The following is an 18,093-nucleotide window of genomic DNA, read 5'->3' on the forward strand; positions in this document are numbered from 1 at the left end:
CGCTACCATCTGTTCCACGAATCGGGCGAAGGCCTAGATTCAATGGCAACGTCGGAACGCCAAATGCCGAATGCCCTTTATTGAGAGGGAAAGAACGGGCTTAAATACTGACTTATAGCATAGTGGAAAATTGCAGGAATTTTAGGCTTAGCTCCTCCCTAGGAGGTGTGTGTTGTCAGGAGGTGTGTGTTATCAAAATGGGAAGAGAACCAACAGCAACCTTGGGGCAAGGAGTTCCTGCCAATAGCTTGCTCAAGGAGCCTGGGGGGTCCATGCAGAGCCCTACACAAACACACTTGAGGAGGTTTGCAACCGCTGGGATTTTTACTTTATTGTGTTTTTATGCAGAAAGTTTAAGGAACAGATCTTTGGCCACAGTTTAAATATTTACAGACATTCTATAGAAATGTCAGCAATTCCCTTGAAGCATGAGATCATAAAAACATCTAAGTAAGTGCATAACCGGAAACCTCTTTCTATTTTGGCCTGCTTTGGCCTGCCTGTGGTCATTGTACCAGAGATTTGGTTTACTGAGTTTAGAGAAAAGTCATTGTCTCTGATCAATAAACTTTTAACAGCATTGATAAGAACTCTTGTACTGTTTTATTGATGTTAGAGAATAGTCATTGTCTTTGATCAGTAAACCTTTAACAGCATTGATAAGAACTCTTGTTGAGAAAATACCTCCATAAGATCAATCAGTTAGCAAACCTGTGAAGCATTTTCTTAAGTAGTAATTAATGGGGGAGAGCCCTGCCCATGGTGAGTGGGGCCATCCCTAGGTTGGTGGTGGTTCTGGGTTCTATAAGTGGGTTGAATAGGCCAAGGGAACCACATCAGTAAGCAGCACTCCTCCATGGCCTCCAGGTTCCTGCCCTGTGTGAGTTCCTGTCCTGTCCTGACTTCCCAACTTGCTTTTTGTCATGGAGTTTCATTGAAGCAATGATGATTGTTGTGCCCAAACTCTGAACTCCCAAGAGGTCTGATCTAATGCAAAAGCAAAGAGTCTTTAACTCAGGTTCCCCTATCTGATTCAATGGGTGAAGCATGAAGACCTGAGCAGCAGTGTGGCAAGGAATATATTGAGATAGAGCAGGGGGAGTGTCTGGGGGGGGGGTCTGCTAGTAGCATAACAACAGTCTCAGGATTGGGCTTGGGCAACCTGTCCTATGCTGATTGGTCAACTGCAGGAAGGTTGCTATGCCTAGAGGCCCTCACAGGGTGGTTGCTACACTCTGCATTCCATTGTTATCAGTAAAGCACACCCAGAGCCTACCAGCTAACTTCTGATTGGTTCCTTGCCACATGGGTATCTGGCTTCTAGTGACTGGGGGCTCAGCACATCCTGCTCAGTCAGGGGCCTACATCTTGTTGGGTCTTTTCTGCAGCCTGTCATGGCTGCCAAAACAGGGCCCTTCAATGACATAAGACACCATGTGGAATGGTATTTGTTTAACTATTTCATCTAACAATCCTCTTCTTCATATACTTATTGTCAAGGTACAGGACAGATCTTCGCTTATGTTAGCACCTACAGCTGCTGAGGAAAATCACAGCTGAGAAAACAAGCCTGTCTTCTCTAATATAGGGCAAAATCTAAAAGTTGTGTTGATGTGAACCACATGGAGGCCACTGCTGCTTGACAAAGTTCCAGCATTTATACTTTGAAGTTCACAATTCTCCAGCCCCTTTCACGTTCATTTTTAATGATTCTCACTATGTGTTAATGGGAGTTTTCTTATGCTTTGGGGAAGGATGAAAACGTATACAATGGCAGTCTCCTTAAACAAAATAATTCTCTGGGGAAAAAATCCCTGACACTGTGGAACCATACAGCATGGTAACTCTGCTTACTCCATACAAGAATCCCCATTGTGCCCTTCTGATTACACCAAGAAGAGAGAGGTTAAACATTTATTAACTGCCAGGCGTTGGTGGTGCATGCCTTTATCCCAGCACTCAGGAGGCAGAGGCAGACATCTCTGTGAGTTCAAGCCGAGCCCAGCCCAGCCTGGTTTACAGAGCAAGTTCCAGGACAGGCTCCAAAACAATACAGAGAAATCCTGTCTCAAAAAGACCAACCAAACAACATCAACAACAACAAAATGATTTATTAACTGGGCACACCTGCCTGGTCCCAAGGATGAAAATCATACAATCAAGAGAAACAATGGGCCCAGAGCCTGAGGCAGTTAAGGGCAAGAGTTCACTTAGTATAGAATAGTGCCCGCGATTAGTGGCTTACCCCATGAATCACAGGATCTGGTATGCCCCATGCCAGTTAAACTAGCTTCATTTCCTCTGTCATATACGAGAGCATACATGGATGGAGTCAGAATGGTGTGGCATAATGGGAGAAAAGTAAGATGTCAGGACCTTCCCTTTTGGGAGCTTCTGAGGGGGAAAGGTTCCTATTATAAGACTAAGGCACAAATGAGCAAGATTAGGAAGCAGCTCAATGCTTGTTTATGCTACATGTCACAAACGATGCATCAGGCCCATAGGGAATCAAAATCACCCTATGGTTGTTTCTCAGGGCTCAGTGTCTGACACTTTCTGGCCCCAAGGGCTGAGACCATGCAGGGGGAAATGTAAGAGGGCACCTGGAGGGTTTAACGAAACCTTGGAGAATAGGCATTTAGATTTTTCCTGAACTTACTGTTTTTTTTGCTTCAAGAAAAATGCTGTAATTTCAGGGATAACTGCTTTTACCACAAGAACATAGTTTGCTTTCGGTATTGCTTATGGTTTAACTATAATGAACTATATAGTATATAAGGCATAGCCTTGTTGGAGCTGGACTCTGGCACAGCTATGGACACCATCTCTTTCTGGAAGTGTCACAGATGTCCTTCTGAATCAGGGGTGGGGTCTGCATAATGCCAGGGTATCAGCAGGGAGTCAGACTGACCAAAGACTTTCTAAGAATATGAGAGTCAAAGCTACATTTCAAGTTTATTTACTATGCCTAAGAGACCCATGAAACAAAAATGTCTCTGATCTGCAAGGCCAAGGACAGACCTTTTCTGAAATGCTGGAGGCTGTTGTTTCTGGGAGATAACAAGCCACGTGTTTTCCACTCCCTATACAAGTTTGGTTGACCCATTTGCACTGGAAATGCTTGATCAGATGTGGGCAGGAGGTAGGTAGGCAGGAAATAATCAGAATTAATGCTTGCCCCTGATTGGACCTGACCGGAAATGTAATAAATTATGGGATTTTCTTCTTAAGCCATTCCCATACTTGATTCTGGGCCATTTCCCAGGAACCTGGTTATGGAACTGGCTAGAGCCCATCCACCTGGCCAGTATTTAATCCTAGCACTTGGGGGGCAGAGGCTGGTGGAGCTCTCTGATTTCAAGGTTGACCTGGTCTACAGAATGAGTTCTAGGACAGCCAGGGCTACACAAAGAAACCAGTCTCAAAAAAAAAAAAAAAAAAAAAAAAAAAAAAAAAAAGGGCATGGTTGTGGTGTGTGGAACCCCACTCGTTCCACTGGGGTGTGGTTATCAGTCCATAGGCAGCCACATCACATCAAAGGAATCCTGTGTCCTCTTTGCTGACATTGTCTGAATTAGCTCCCTGCTGACCTTGACCATTATCCCCCTACAAGCAGTAATAGGCTCCTGTGCTCCTTAATACACCAGGTTGGCATAAATCATCAGTGCATGCAAGACCTCCTGGCCAGCTGTTGCTTTTGTATTTATTCCTCACCCCTGGTCCTTCCACTCCACACCTCACTATTCAGGACCCTTACTCCTGCAGTTTCTGGTGAAATTACGTTATTCATGCTATTAAACTCTTAATGTTCCCCACAAGGTTGTGACAGAGGAGACACACTGGCAGATTCTTAACTTATGCTGGCCAATGAAAAATGTCTTAAGCTGTTCTACCAAACCAATGGCCTTACACCTTGTAATCTACAACAATGACAAAAAACATCAGTCTCACTAATAATGACTGTGACAAAGACTGCCAAAGTTTCTTTAGATAGTTTTCTTCCTTGAATATGGGCAAAATTATGACCTATTTTCTTAACTCTGCTTTCAGTAGCAATAGTTCCAACAGTTTCATTTGTGTGTGCCACAGATGCTGCCTCAGCCATATAGCATGCTCCAAGGACTCTGTCATCATACAGCTTGTACAGATGCTAGCAACCTCAGCCATGCAGCATGCCCCCAAGGGTGAACACTGTCATCACATGGCTGTCTTATAGTTTGGATTTTGCCATCTGTTAAGTTAGAAGGACCCTCTTATGAGACATCCTGACTGCTGTCTGCCTCTTCTACATCAGCTCAGAGGAGTTAAGAGAGATCCGTGTCCCCAAGTCCTTAAAAGCATTTCAGATGACTTCTGATAAAGGGACTGACAAATGGTCCACCAGGCTCATCCCTCTTCTTGCCTCTCTGGGCAGTTCTTCAGGACTTCAAAACTAAAACATCTGAATCCAGGGTTTCTTTGCATCAGTGAACCTCTCTGTCTCACCAGCTCTCAGAAAACCTTAAAGATCAGCTTTCTATTCTTCAAGACCAATTCCTTTCTCTGGCTGCTGGGTACTCCAAAATTAGAGGAAGCTAGATCTGAGTATGGCTAAGGATGGGATTTGTGCCCTCCTCAAGGAAAAGTGCTGCTCCTTTACCAACAAGTCCTAACTGGCTCAAAATGAGGCTCAAAGATGCAGGGACCAGGACAAAAATTTAATAATAAACCTCCTCCTGTGTGTGGCCTTCTGGTTCCCTCCCACCCTGGCTCCTCCTCTTGAGCACTCTTTTTCCTTATTAACCTCACTCTTATATTTTTATCTCTTAAAGTAACCAGGCTTCCCCCTAGACTCAAATAAGAATGTCTCATGCAAGTTACTATAATAAGACTTATTCCCTTGTTAACCACAGGGGACAGCTGTTTCCTGCCTGACCTGCTGGGAGGAGTAATGCTCTTTGAATGTAGAAATGATGGCCTGTGACTAACTTTTGTTCCTTGGATGTGGTAGAAGGATTGGAGACCATTGTGGTGTAATCTTGTAAGTTTTGGGGAATTATGTAAAACCCATGCTTTACATGCCTTTCTGCACATAATTGGTCCCATTATTAGAAGGATAAATAAAGGAGGTCCTCTCTTAGAGGGCCAAAAAAGAGTGTGTATAATCAACACATCTCTGTGCGTGTCCACATTCTTTCCTTGCTGACTCCACACCTTCTCCTTGGGACCTGAACCCTGCTGGAGCTGGACTCCAACAACATAGGCTTCTCTTTTTCTTGTCTTCTCAGATCCTTCACATATGGTGCCCAACATGGAGCTTGAAGAATGTCACACATCCTTCAGCAAAGGCATCTGGGACTAAAGGTAAATAATCTGCTCAGAGGTCAGCAAATCCTTCAGCATTAACAGCAAAGAAATGGGAAATTTCTATCAGCTTATGAGCAATATATACAATTTCTTAAAGCCCCCCCTTAGTTTGTTTTGAGACAAGGTTTATTTGAACAGCCCTAGCTGTCCTGGAACTCGCTCTGTAGACCAGGTTGGCTTTGAACTCAGAGATGTGCCTGCCTCTGCCTCCCAAGTGCTGGGATTAAAGGTGTGCACCTCTACTGCCAGGCTCTCAAAGCATTTCTTAAGGGAGGAGGGATATGTGTAAAAAATGAAACTTTTTTCACAATTTTGAACAAGCATTGCTATTGGTTCCACCCAGAAGGGAGGATTGTTTTAATTTCTAAGACATGTATGCAAATAATGACATCTCTATAGAGAGATTTTCCCATTGCTGTTTGGTCCCCTTGTACTTTAATTTCCAATGTTTTTAAGCCATTACAGACTAATGCTGAGAGTTGTTTAATTAGCCCATAACTGATAGTGAGTTAGAAAAAAAAGGCTATGGAAATAAAAGACACAAACAAATTCGGGTATTTAACAATTGATGACGTAACCAGCTCTTAGACTTCTGCCCTCACTGCTTAAATTTAGCATGTTACAACTCAGAGTAATTTAGATTTTGATATCTTTTATGATGAGCAGGAGGAGAAGGAATTTAAGAAAAAGAATTCTTCACAGTTCCTCTTCATAAGAGATTGTTATGTCCAAAAATCAATGTAAAATTTACTAAAGTAGATTAGAAAATTAGCTATTCAATTGGGTGAGTGTCCAGTTGATGAGGTCCCAACTTTTGATGACTGACCTCCTGCATGAAATCCCAAGTTTTCTAAGCCTTTTAATAAAAAAGAGCATTTGATGTGGATTTGAGGCTCACAGAAGACAGAATTTCAACATGTTCCATAGATTGTTTTAACTCAGGTTAGACCTAATAATGAATCCCCCTCATACTTCTATTGCCTTTAAGACAATAAAGAGCTTTGAACAAGCAGTAGTTACTTATGGAATGCATTCCACTTATATTAAAGGAATTTTTTTTTATTTTTTTATTTTCCGAGAGTTTCTCTGTATAGCTTTAGAGCCTGTTCTGCAACTCGATCTATAGATCAGGATGGCTTTGAATTCACAGAGATCTGCCTGCCTTTGCCTCCCAATTGCTGGGATTAAAGGCATGAGCCACCAATGCCCGGAATTTTACAAGGACTCACTACTGAATGACAGTTAATCTGATATGCTTGGGAAGCTTTAACTAGGACCATTCTAGAAGCTGAATTTAATTGCAGTTCAAAACATGGTGGCAAGATGAAGCTAGTACTATGGCAAAAAAAAAAAAAAAAAAAAAAAAAAAAAATCAAGAAAATTATATTGCTATGACTGCAGACCAAATCAGGGGGATGACCTGTTGACATTTGGCAGGTGACTCTCCACTCTGGGACGCCCTTGATTGTCAGTCTGCTGTGTTATTATTGCTTTTTGTATTTGTTTGGGTAAGGTGAGCCTGTCTGAACCCCCTCTAGTCTTTTGTTTATCTATATGTGTAATTTTGGTGCAGTTCTGTCCCCCAGATCCCTCCTGGAACTTGCTCACTCTCTGTCCCTCTCCTTGATTCAGTACAGTCTTCTGTTTAAGTCCTGTCAAATCTCTTATCTCTGGGATTGCTTTATTCTGTTTCTTCTGGTCCCTCCCTCTGATCACTTGATGCAGTTTCTCAGGGATTCAGATGTCTTTAGGGTATAGGTGATATTGTTTTACGCTGTTTTTCTTTATTAAAAAGCTGGCTCTGATGCTGTGTTATGGCCCTTCTTCTCCTGACCCAACCATGCTTGTTTAAAAGATTCCTCAGACCTTTGTCCCATGTCAAAAGGCCATTTGAACTCTAAGGCAGAAAGACAGAGAAAAACAGAATAGCCCAGGAAAAGATACCATGTACTTTCAAACAATTAAAACATAGAGTATTTCTAATAGAAATTACTGTTCCTGGGCCTACATAGGTCTGCACCAGGTCTTCTGTGTATGTATTATAGCCTTCAGTTTAGCATTTTTATGGGACTCAGGAGTGTGTGAATAGGTGGATCTATGATTCTTGTGCCTTCTCTTGGGCTCTTTTCTTTCTGTTGGGTTGCCTGACTCAGCCTCAATGTGATGGTTTTTGTTTTATCTGACTACATTGAAAGACTTAAACTAGCAAAGAAATGAAATGAAGCCCAAATAATTGGAACGCTGGGCGGAATTTGCTAACCACTGGCCCTGAGATAGCAGGATACCAAGAATTCACACTACCCCTCCTTTCTTGTGAGTCAGCAGGTGGTAAATAGGGTCCTTAAGAATCAAAGAGATAGCTGCAACTCTGGTTTGCCCAGACAAGATTAATTAGCACACCCCAAGGCCCTAAGGTCTGTTGACCCTAACAGCAAGACCATCCAGCCTCAAAGGGTCATGTACTCAATTAACAGAGGGTCACACCCCCTCCCTAAGCTTGTGGGTTTTGCCTTTAAAATGTCTGTGCCTGGAGAATGATGCTTCTCTTTAGCCTGCATGCTGAGGGAACCTGTTTGCGCAAATGTTTCCTGTTCATTAAAGCCTCTTGGCGTGTTGTATCAACTGGACTGGACATTGAGTTCTTGTGGGTACCGACCAAAACTGGGAGACTCCTCATTCTGAGGGTCTTTAGAAGATGGGAAGGAAATGGGAGGAATAAAGGGAAGGGAAAATGTAATCAAGATATATTGTTAAGAAATGAATCTGTAGGAATTAAGACCTAGGCTAAGAATTCATTCCCCCTTCTGCTGTCCTCAGGGCAGGAAGCTGTAACCGCTGGAAAATAGGAGACATGCTTTCTAATGCAAAATGCTAATGCTCTTTTGGCTTCCGCAGCCCTGAAAATGCCCTAACCATCCTTGGAACATGAGATGACTAACTGCCCCCTCTGCTTCCCCCTCCTCCATCTGGTGCTGGGGTATATAAGCTAGCCCCTGGAATAAAGTAAAATGAAATAAAGAACCTTTTTAATATCAAGCAGGAGTCCTGTGCTATTAACCTCGACACCCTCTGCAGTTTCTCGGGCTTTGACAGCGGCGCAGGCACCGCAGAATCTATTTTAATAAAGAAAAAGGAAAGATAGTGACTAGTAAACCTAGTTCACTGTTTGGGGAGATTTGCTTGTGTTGATTGCACTGAGACTACCACCAGTAGAATATGACCTCAGTTTGGAGGGCAAAGTTATGTTCAGCTGACTGCAATGGGCCATTTACTTCTCTGACAGACTAAGAAGATAAAGAGAGGGCACAGGATGGGGCCAAGTGGTTGTTCACTCTCTTTGATCCAGGAAGTAGAGAGGGAGGACTGTGTTTCATTGTTCAATAAACAATAAAAAACAAAACAAACCCCAATGGTTTGTGTACAAATAAAAAAAGTAAAGGCTTAAAAAAAAGAGATTGAATTTCTATGCTCACTCTGTCATTAAGTAAAATGTCATTTGTAGTACTTTGAGGTTCTTGTGTAGATTTCTACATTATTGTTCAGAAGTCAAAGATGAAGAAGACATAACCTTTTGCAATCAGAGGCCAATACTAAATTGCAGCACCTGCGCTGCTGTCGAAGCCCGAGAAACTGCGGAGGGTGTCGACGTTAATAATGCAGGACTCCTGCTTGATATTCAGAAGGCTTTTTATTACCTCATACTTTACTCCAGGGGCTAGCTTATATACCCCGGCACCAGATGGAGGAGGGGGAAGCGGAGGGGGCAGTTAGTCATCTCAGGTTCCAAGGACCGGTTAGGGAGCTTTCAGGGTTGAGGAAGCCAAAAGAACATTAGCATTTTGCATTAGAAAACATGTCTTCTGTTTTCCAGCGGTTACAGCTGCCTGCCCTGAAGGCAGCAGGAGGAGGGGGGTGAATTCTTAGCCAAGGTCTTAATTCCTACACTAAAATTTAAATACTTGGATGTATGATGTGAGGAGACCAGCTTCCCCAGGGCATACTTATGTTTTCCCATGTTACCTTATACTTTTAGAAATAGTGTGCTCACAGGAAATGCTGGAGGCATATTCACCAGATTGTGATGGAATACAAACATGGTAAAACAGATTCATTTTGATATCATAAAATTTAACACATATCAGTTGTTGGGTGTGCATCCACACACCTTCATATTATGTTGATTAGTATCATGTGCAATTCTTTGCATTCACTTTATTTCAGAGTGCTATTGAAGACTTGGTTGAAGGTCCAATGTGATTCTGACAATGTATCATTCTAAATGTTAAATCATATCTTGTCAACTTCCATCATTGGCCTTGGCTTCTTTATTTCCTCTTCATGAAGGATCCATGAAGTAGATATATCTCCTAGGAATTGATATGCAATGAAAATGGTGCTCATTTTTCTTTTTTCTAATTAAAGAGTTACATTAGGAAGACTGGGAAATGTGAGAAAGAGATTTAGAATTAAAAAAAGAAATTGCTGTTGCTTATCTCAGTCCCTTTCTTAGTTTTAACTTTCTAAACCAGTGGTTCTAACCTTCCTAATTCTGCAGCCCTTTAATACAGTTCCTCATGTGGTGGTGAACTCCAAAGATAACATTATTTGTTGCTATTTGCAACTGTAATTTTACTATTGTTATAAATTATGATGTAAATATGGTTAGAGTTCATCCACTGCTCTGAAACTTTTGTTAAGATACAAACTTACCTAAAGATTTTATGTTTATTGGGTATGGTTAAAATTCTGTAACAAAAAGTTAACGTGAAACTTCTTAGTCCTGCTAGATGGTGGTAGTGGGTGTCTTTAATCACAACTGAGGCAAAGGCAGAGGGGCAGAGGGGCAGAGGGGCAGAGGCAGAGGCATCTTTGTGAGTTCAAGGCCAGCTTGGTCTACAGAATGAGTTCCAGGATGGCCAAGGCTACATAGAGAAATCCTGTCTCGAAAAAGCAAAACAAAACAAAAAAAAACCCCAAACTTCTTAATACTATTGAGCCCACTGTGAATCATTGTATCTCCTTTTTAAGCTAATAAAGCAAACACAGGATCTTTGGAAAATTAATGAAAATTGACAGATAGCTTCAAGTGGAAAAATTAGTGATTAGTATCCAAAAAAAAAAAAAAAAAAAGCATTTTCAGCTATAAAATGAGCAGATATTACTATTGATGCTATCATTAAGCATGAGCCTCTTGATCAAACACTAATATTATAGTGTTTGATGCTAACAAATTTGAAATTGCTGGACGCTGGACATTCTGATGGAAAAGATATTTCAAAATTATTACAAACTCCTTACTCATCTGTCCAAAGACTCATTGGAAACTTGCCAGGTTTTTTTTTTAATCAACATTTAAACATTATTGCAAATTAATAATATACAGCATATACTGCTCAATACAGTTTTTCTTTATCCTGTTGATAGAGAATTATTTCTTTCTATAGTTACAAAAACTATTGATTCTTTGCATTAATCCACTTTTTTTTTTTTTTTTTCGAGATAGGGTTTTTCTGTGTAGCTCTGGAGCCTATACTCACACTCACTGTCACTCTGTAGACCAGGCTGGCCTCAAACTCACAGAGATCCACCTGCCTCCACCACACAAGTACCAGGCTCTTGAGTGCTCAGCTCATTAATCTACTCTTCATTACGCACATTAGAACACACCAATCTTTCCCACCCTGTAGCTGATGTAGCTAGCCACTACTTAACCATAGAGGCCTGGAGGTCTGTACGGACAGGAGACAGGAACTAATAAGGTTGGGTAGAGAGAGCAGATAAAAGGTAGGGCTTAGCTGGGCATTGGTAGCACACACATTTAATCCCAGCACTCCGGGGACAGGATTTCTATGAGTTTGAGACCAGCGTGGCCTATATAGCTAGTTCCAGAACAGGCTCCAGATCAATACAGAGAAACCCTGTCTCAAAAAACAAAAACAAAGAAACAAAAGAAAAGGTAGGGCATAGCCAGGAGCTTGGCCCTTGGGAAAGGTAAGAAATGACTGTGGCCGCTCCTTTGCATCTCTGATCTTTAAGCATTTACTTCAGTATCTCACTCCGGGCTTTTACTGATAAGACCAATTAGGGTCTGGCTTCACTATATATTTCAAAGTATTCCAAAACAGAAACAGAAGAAACACTGCCAAATTCTTTTTATGAGGCCACAGTCACCCTGATATCCAAACCACACAAAGACTCAACAAAGAAAGAGAACTACAGAACAATTTCCCTTATGAAAATTGATGCAAAAATATCAATAAAATACTGGCAAACCAAATTCAAGAACTCATCAAAAAGATCATCCACCATGATCAAGTGGCCTTCATCCCAGAGGTGCAGGGATGGTTCAACATATGGAAATCTGCCAATATAATCCACCATATAAACCACCTGAAAGGAAAAAAAAAAAAAAAAAAAAACAAAAACAAAAACAAAAAAACAAACCACACATGATCATCTCATTAGATGCTGAAAAAGCCTTCACCAATATCTAACAAGTCTTGGAAAGGTCAAGGATACAAGGACTATACCTAAATATAATAAAAGCAATATACAGCAAGCCAATGGCCAACATCAAATTAAATGGAGAGAAAGTCAAAGCTATTCCACTAAAATCAGGAACAAGACAAGGCTGTTCACTCTCCATATCTATTCAATATTCAACTGGAAGTTCTAGCTAGAACAATGAGACAACAAAAGGAGATCAAGGGAATGAATACAAATTAGAAAGGAAGTCAAAGTACTGCTATTTGCAGATGACAAGATAGTATGCATAATTGACCCCCAATATTCTATCAGGGAACTTCTACAGCTGATAAACACCGTTAGTGAAGTGGCTGGCTACATTAACTAAAAAAAAAAAAAAAAAAAAAAAAAAAAAAAGAAATCAATAGCACTGTTTTTTGTTGTTGTTGGTTTTTGTTTGTTTGTTTAGTTTTGAGACAAGGCTAGCCTTGTACTCAATGAGATTCACCTGCCTCTGCATCCCCAGTGCTAGGATCAAAGGGATGCACCACCACCACCTGGCTCATTAGGACTTATATACAATCAATAAAAGGGTTGAAAAAGAAAGGGAAACAACACCCTTCACAATAGCCACAAACAATATAAAGTATTTTGAGTAATTCTAATCAAGGGAGTGAAAGACCTATTGACAAAAGCTTCAAGTCTTTGAAGAAAGAAATTGGAGAAGATATCAGAAGATGGAAAGATCTCCAATGCTTATGAAATGGTAGGATTAACATAGTAAAAATATCCACCTTACCAAATCTATAGATTCACTGCAATCCCCATCAAAATTTCAATGTAATTCTTGTGTGTGTGTGTTTCAAGACAGAGTTTCTTTGTGTAGCCCTGTCTGTCCTGCAACTAGCTCTGTAGACCAGGTTGGCCTTGAACGTACAGAGATCTGACTGCCTCTGCCTCCCAAGTCCTAGGATTAAAGGCGTGCATCACCACTACCTGACTCAACACAAATCTTTACAGACTTTGAAAGAACAATACTCAACTACATATGGGAAGACAAAAACCCCAGGATAGCTAAAACAATCCTGACAATAAAAGAACTTCCAGAAGTATCACCAACCCTGACCTCAAGGTCTACTATAGAATTATAGTAATAAAAACAGCATGGTGCTGGCATAAAAACAGACAGGTGGATTGATAAAATCAAATAGAATACCCAATCATAAATCCACAGACATATGGACACCTGATTTTTGATAAGGAAGCCAAAATTTTACAATGAAAAAAAAAAAAAAAAAAAAAAGAAAGCATTTTCAACAAATGGTGCTGGCATTACTGAATGTTGGCATGTAGAAGAATGCAAATAGATCCATATTTATCACCCTGAACAAAACTCAACATAAATCCAGTTATACTGAACCTGATAGAAGAGAAAATGGGAAATAGCCTTGAATTCATTGGCACAGCAGACAACTTCCTGAATAGCACAGACACTAAGATGGACAATTGATAAATAGGACCTCATGAAACTGAAAAACTTCTGTAAGACAAAAGACATGGTCAGTAGGACAAAAATCGTAGCCCACAGAATGGGAAAATATCTTTTCTACCCCCCCCCAATCCAAAATATATAAAGAACTCAAGAGACTAGACACTATAAAACCAAATAATCCAATTAAGAGTGGGGTGCAGACAAACAGAATTCTCAACAAAAGAATCTCAAATGGAACAGAAACATTTAAAGAAATGTCCAACATCCCAGCCTTCAGGGAAATGCCAATAAAAATGATTCTGTGATTCCATCTTACACTTGTCAGAATGGCTAAAATCAAAACCACAAATGACAGCTTATGTTGAAGAGGATGTGGAATAAGGGGAACACTCCTCCACTGCTGGTGGGAATGCAAACTCCCACTTTGGAAATCAATATGGCAGTTCCTCTGAAAATTGGGACTCAATCTACTTCAAGACCCAGTTATACCTTTCTTGGGCATATACCTAAAAGATGCTCAATCACTTGCTAAACTATGTTCATAGCAGCTTTGTTGGAATATCCAGAACCTGGAAACAACCTAGATGGCCCTCAACTGAAGAATGGAAAAATTGTTGCACATTTACACAATGGAGCATTACTGAGCTGTTAAAAACAATGACATTAGGAATTTGAAGGCAAATGGATAAAACAAGAAAAGATTATCCTGATGGGACACTGCCTGGCAATATTAAGTGCTATAGATGTAAAAAGAAAAGATCATCTTTGGTGATATATTTTTTATGTTTTATTAAAGCTTGCCTGAGGATTCAGAAAGCATAGTTAGCCCCAAGCAATAGATATCAGGCATTGGTGGTACACACATTTAATCCCTGGACTCAGGATTAAGAGGTAGATGGATATCTGTTAGTTCAAAAGCTATCATGACCTACATAAGAGTGAAGAGTAACCACACACCTTTAATCCACGCAGGTGGATCTCTGTGAGTTTGAGGCCAGCTTGGTCTACAAGAGCTCGTTCCAGGACAGGCTCCAAAGCCACAGAGAAAAAAACAAACACAAAGAAAAAAAAAAAGTGAAGAGTAACAGAGCTCATGCCTTTGATTCCAGAACCTGGGAATCACATATCTGTAAGCCCTGAATTAGAGATGTAGTTAAGACAGAAATAGGATCTTGGAGCTGGCGTACATTCTCCAGCCACATTGAGGATAGGAAGAAATTGAAGTCTCAGGATTCTCCAGCCACACTGAGGTGAGGCAGCAGTCTGAAGCTTGGTGGGAGCTCACAGAGACAGGGTCAGCCTTTCAGCCGAGGAAGTGGCAAGAGCTAGGGACTGGTTGCTTTGTGAAGTAACCCAGACCCAGAAAGACAAACATGGTATGCATTCACTCATAAGTAGACATTAGCTTTAAACTGAAGGATAAACACGCTGCAGTTCACAGCCCCAGAGGCTAGGTAACAAGGAGTCCAAGGAGGGGGTGGGCACACATGGATTTCCCTGGGGAAGAGAGAAACAAAAGCAATCTCCTGGGTTGACTAGGGGTGGGGTGGGGATGGGAACATGAGGGAGGGATCAGGTTGGGGGATGGATGTTGGGAGAGTACTGAAAGAGATGACTGGAAAGGAGGAGCATTTCAGGGTCAGGTAGAAACCTGATGCAAAGAAATTCCCACAGATCTACAAGGATGATCCCAATTAAGACTCCTAGCAATAGTGGATGCATAGCCTGAACTGGCCATCTCCTGTGGTCAGATTGGTGACTACCCCAATTGTCATCAGTCTTCATCGTAACTGGTGGAAACAGATGCAAAGACCCACAGTCAAACATTAGGTTCAGCTCAGGGAATCCTCCTGAAGAAAGGAAGGATTATAGAAGACAGAGGGGTCAAGGACATCATAAGAAAACCCACATAAAAACTAACCTCGGCTCAGAGGAAGTCAGAGAGTCTGAACTGACAACCAGGAACCTGCATATATCAGAAAGTTGTGTAGCTTGGTCCTCTTGTGAGGCTCCTAACAGTGGGGTACAAGGGATGTCTCAGATTCTTTTACTTGCTTTTGAGACCTTGCTCCTCATTTTTGGTTTTGCTCAGCCTTAAAAAGGGGGAGGTGCTTGATATGCAATGGTTTATTGATACCATGGGAGACCTGTCCTTTCTGAACAGAAACAAAGGAGAAGTAGATTAAGAGGGGACATGGCAAAGGAGATGCACAGAGAAAGAATGGGAGCACAGGAAGGAGGGGAAACTGTGGCTGGGAAGTAAAATAAATAAATAAATAGAGTAAAAAAAATGTGATAGAAACATGACTCAATTCTGTTACTCCTATGCACTGGAATAAGTCCTTGTTCTCTTTGGACAAGGCTAAAAACACTCATTATGTGTATAATAAATGACTAATAAAGTATATATATTTATTATGTATATTAGTATATGATTGAGGAAATATTAAAATTACAGTCTGATATTACTCATATCGCAAAATAAATACATGGACTGACTGAAGATAAACTATTGGTGGATGTTGCTAATGGCTTGGGAAGTGAAATTCATTTAATCAACTTAAGCATGCAAGCTCCTCCTATGCTGTAATGTTTATATTGAATGTTTGCTTTTGTTGTTTTTAATAGTCTGGGGAAAAACCTGAAAATCAAGAAAAGACTCAACATTGAACAGTTGTATTCAACATTATTATTATCATTATTATTATTATTTTGGTTTTTCGAGACAGTGTTTCTCTGTATTTCTTTGGAGCCTGTCCTGGAACTAGCTCTGCAGACCAGGCTGGACTTGAACTCACAGATATCTGCCTGTCTCTGTCTCTTGAGTGCTGGGACTATAGGCGTGCTCCACTAATGCCCAGCTCAACATTATTTTACAAAATACAGTTAAATAAAAAGGGGGAAACGAAGGAGATTTTTTGAACTGATATCAGACCAGGACAATGCACTTGCCAGCCGTTACTTGAAAACAAGAAGATGTTTGTAGAATTTTGGTAGCATGTTGTCTTCATATTCCAAGTATTTCTTGGCCAGCCATCATGTTCTTTGGATTTATCATATGGCTGTACATGTGTCAGCAGAAGTGTGTTTAAGTGTTTGGTAAAGAAAGCTTTTAACAAAGAAGAATGAAAATAAATAACTAGCTAATAGATGCTAATAATTGACCACACAAATTTATTAGCCTGATCTAGGAAATATGCAGTTAGCCTTGGAAGATGATGTGTTTTACTGTGCCAAATGACAATGCTGTTATCTGTCCTATCCGGGTTTGCTTCACTAAATACATCCTCTGAGAAAATTAATATCTGTATCGTTATGTATAAAAAGCCTTGCTTGAATGCTGCAAAATACACTCAGATTCAAACTGCCTCTGTGTTTTGTCACTGCAGAACCCTTACCCACCTGATCTTTGAGGACTCTCATCCCAGGGACCCCAACACCCTACTGGCAGATCTATGGCAGATGGGGAAGAGTATCTTAAGGCTCCACCATAGGTGGAGGAACTATTGTCGGTTGATGGCTGCTGAGAGAGGGAGAGTCATTTTTCTGTGGTGATGTACCTGCTGATAGGTTGACCTCCTCAAGTGAATGTCCCCATACCTATGTGCATATTGCCTACATTAATTGGTCTCAGCATTATTAATAATCGTAATAAAAATCAGGCAGTGGTGGTGCATGCCCTAATTAGTCCCAGCACTCAGGAGGCAGAGGCAGGTGGATCTCTGAGTGTGAGGTCAGCCCAGTTTATAGTGAGTTCTAGGACAGCCAAGGCTACACAAAGAAACCCTGTCTTAAAGAAACAAACAAACCAAATCAAATAATAGTAATAAGAATTAAAATAATGGCCCCTCTCTGGCCTCAGCAGGCAGTATTGTCTTATCTAAATACCAATAAAAAATAAAATTTTGGGCTGTAGAGGTGATTCGTGGTTAAAAGTGCTTGCTGTTCTTGCAGAGGACTGCAGTTCAGTTCCCAGCACCACATCAGGCGGTTCACAACCTGTGACTCCAAGGGATTTGACACTCTCTTCTTGAATCTGTGAGCACCTTCACTCAAGTGCATAAGCCTACATGCACATACACATAATTAAATGAAAATATATATTTTTTAAAAGGCTAGATTCACTTACAAAGCTGTGCATGGGTATTCCAGTGGTGGCTGTGTGTACACTGGAGTGGCAGACAGCCTGGTAGCTGCCTAGCCCACAAAGCAAATCATGAACAGGAATGCTCTAAAAGTAACTAAAGTCAATTACAACACCTTCTCCCTCATTATTTATAGAAAACAATAAGTATGAAGGACTAATACTAAGACGTTAATAAAGTTAGGAAAATGAATGAAATAGAGGTAAAAGGGAGGGAGAAAAACAGATGAAGCAAAGATAAAGATGCACTCTTGGTACTTCCGTGGTGATGGCAAGCAGAAAGCCAAGCCTCTGCCTGTCAGCCCCATAGCCAGAGCTCACCAGTCAGAGCATTCCCTCAGGTGTCCACAGGATAGACTCTGCAGAATTAACGAACAGGGCCAGCCTGGCCAGGAAGTCAGGGCATGGTGTGACAACTGACCCACAACTTCATTTAATACATTAGTGAGATTATGAAAGCATGTGCTGGAGAGGATCCTCTAAATACCACACCAAACCACCAAACGGTCTGACAGCACTGCAGATGTTGGAGCAAAGCCAAAAGAGTGACATCATCGCACTGCTGGCAAAATGCAGTCTGGAGAAAACTGAAGAGTGGAGGGGCCACACCAGGGGAGGTCAGGATCTGCAGTTAAAGTAGTTCTTT

Source organism: Phodopus roborovskii, unplaced genomic scaffold (genome assembly GCF_943737965.1).
Source record: "Phodopus roborovskii unplaced genomic scaffold, PHOROB, whole genome shotgun sequence".
In the NCBI taxonomy this organism is placed as follows: domain Eukaryota; kingdom Metazoa; phylum Chordata; class Mammalia; order Rodentia; family Cricetidae; genus Phodopus; species Phodopus roborovskii.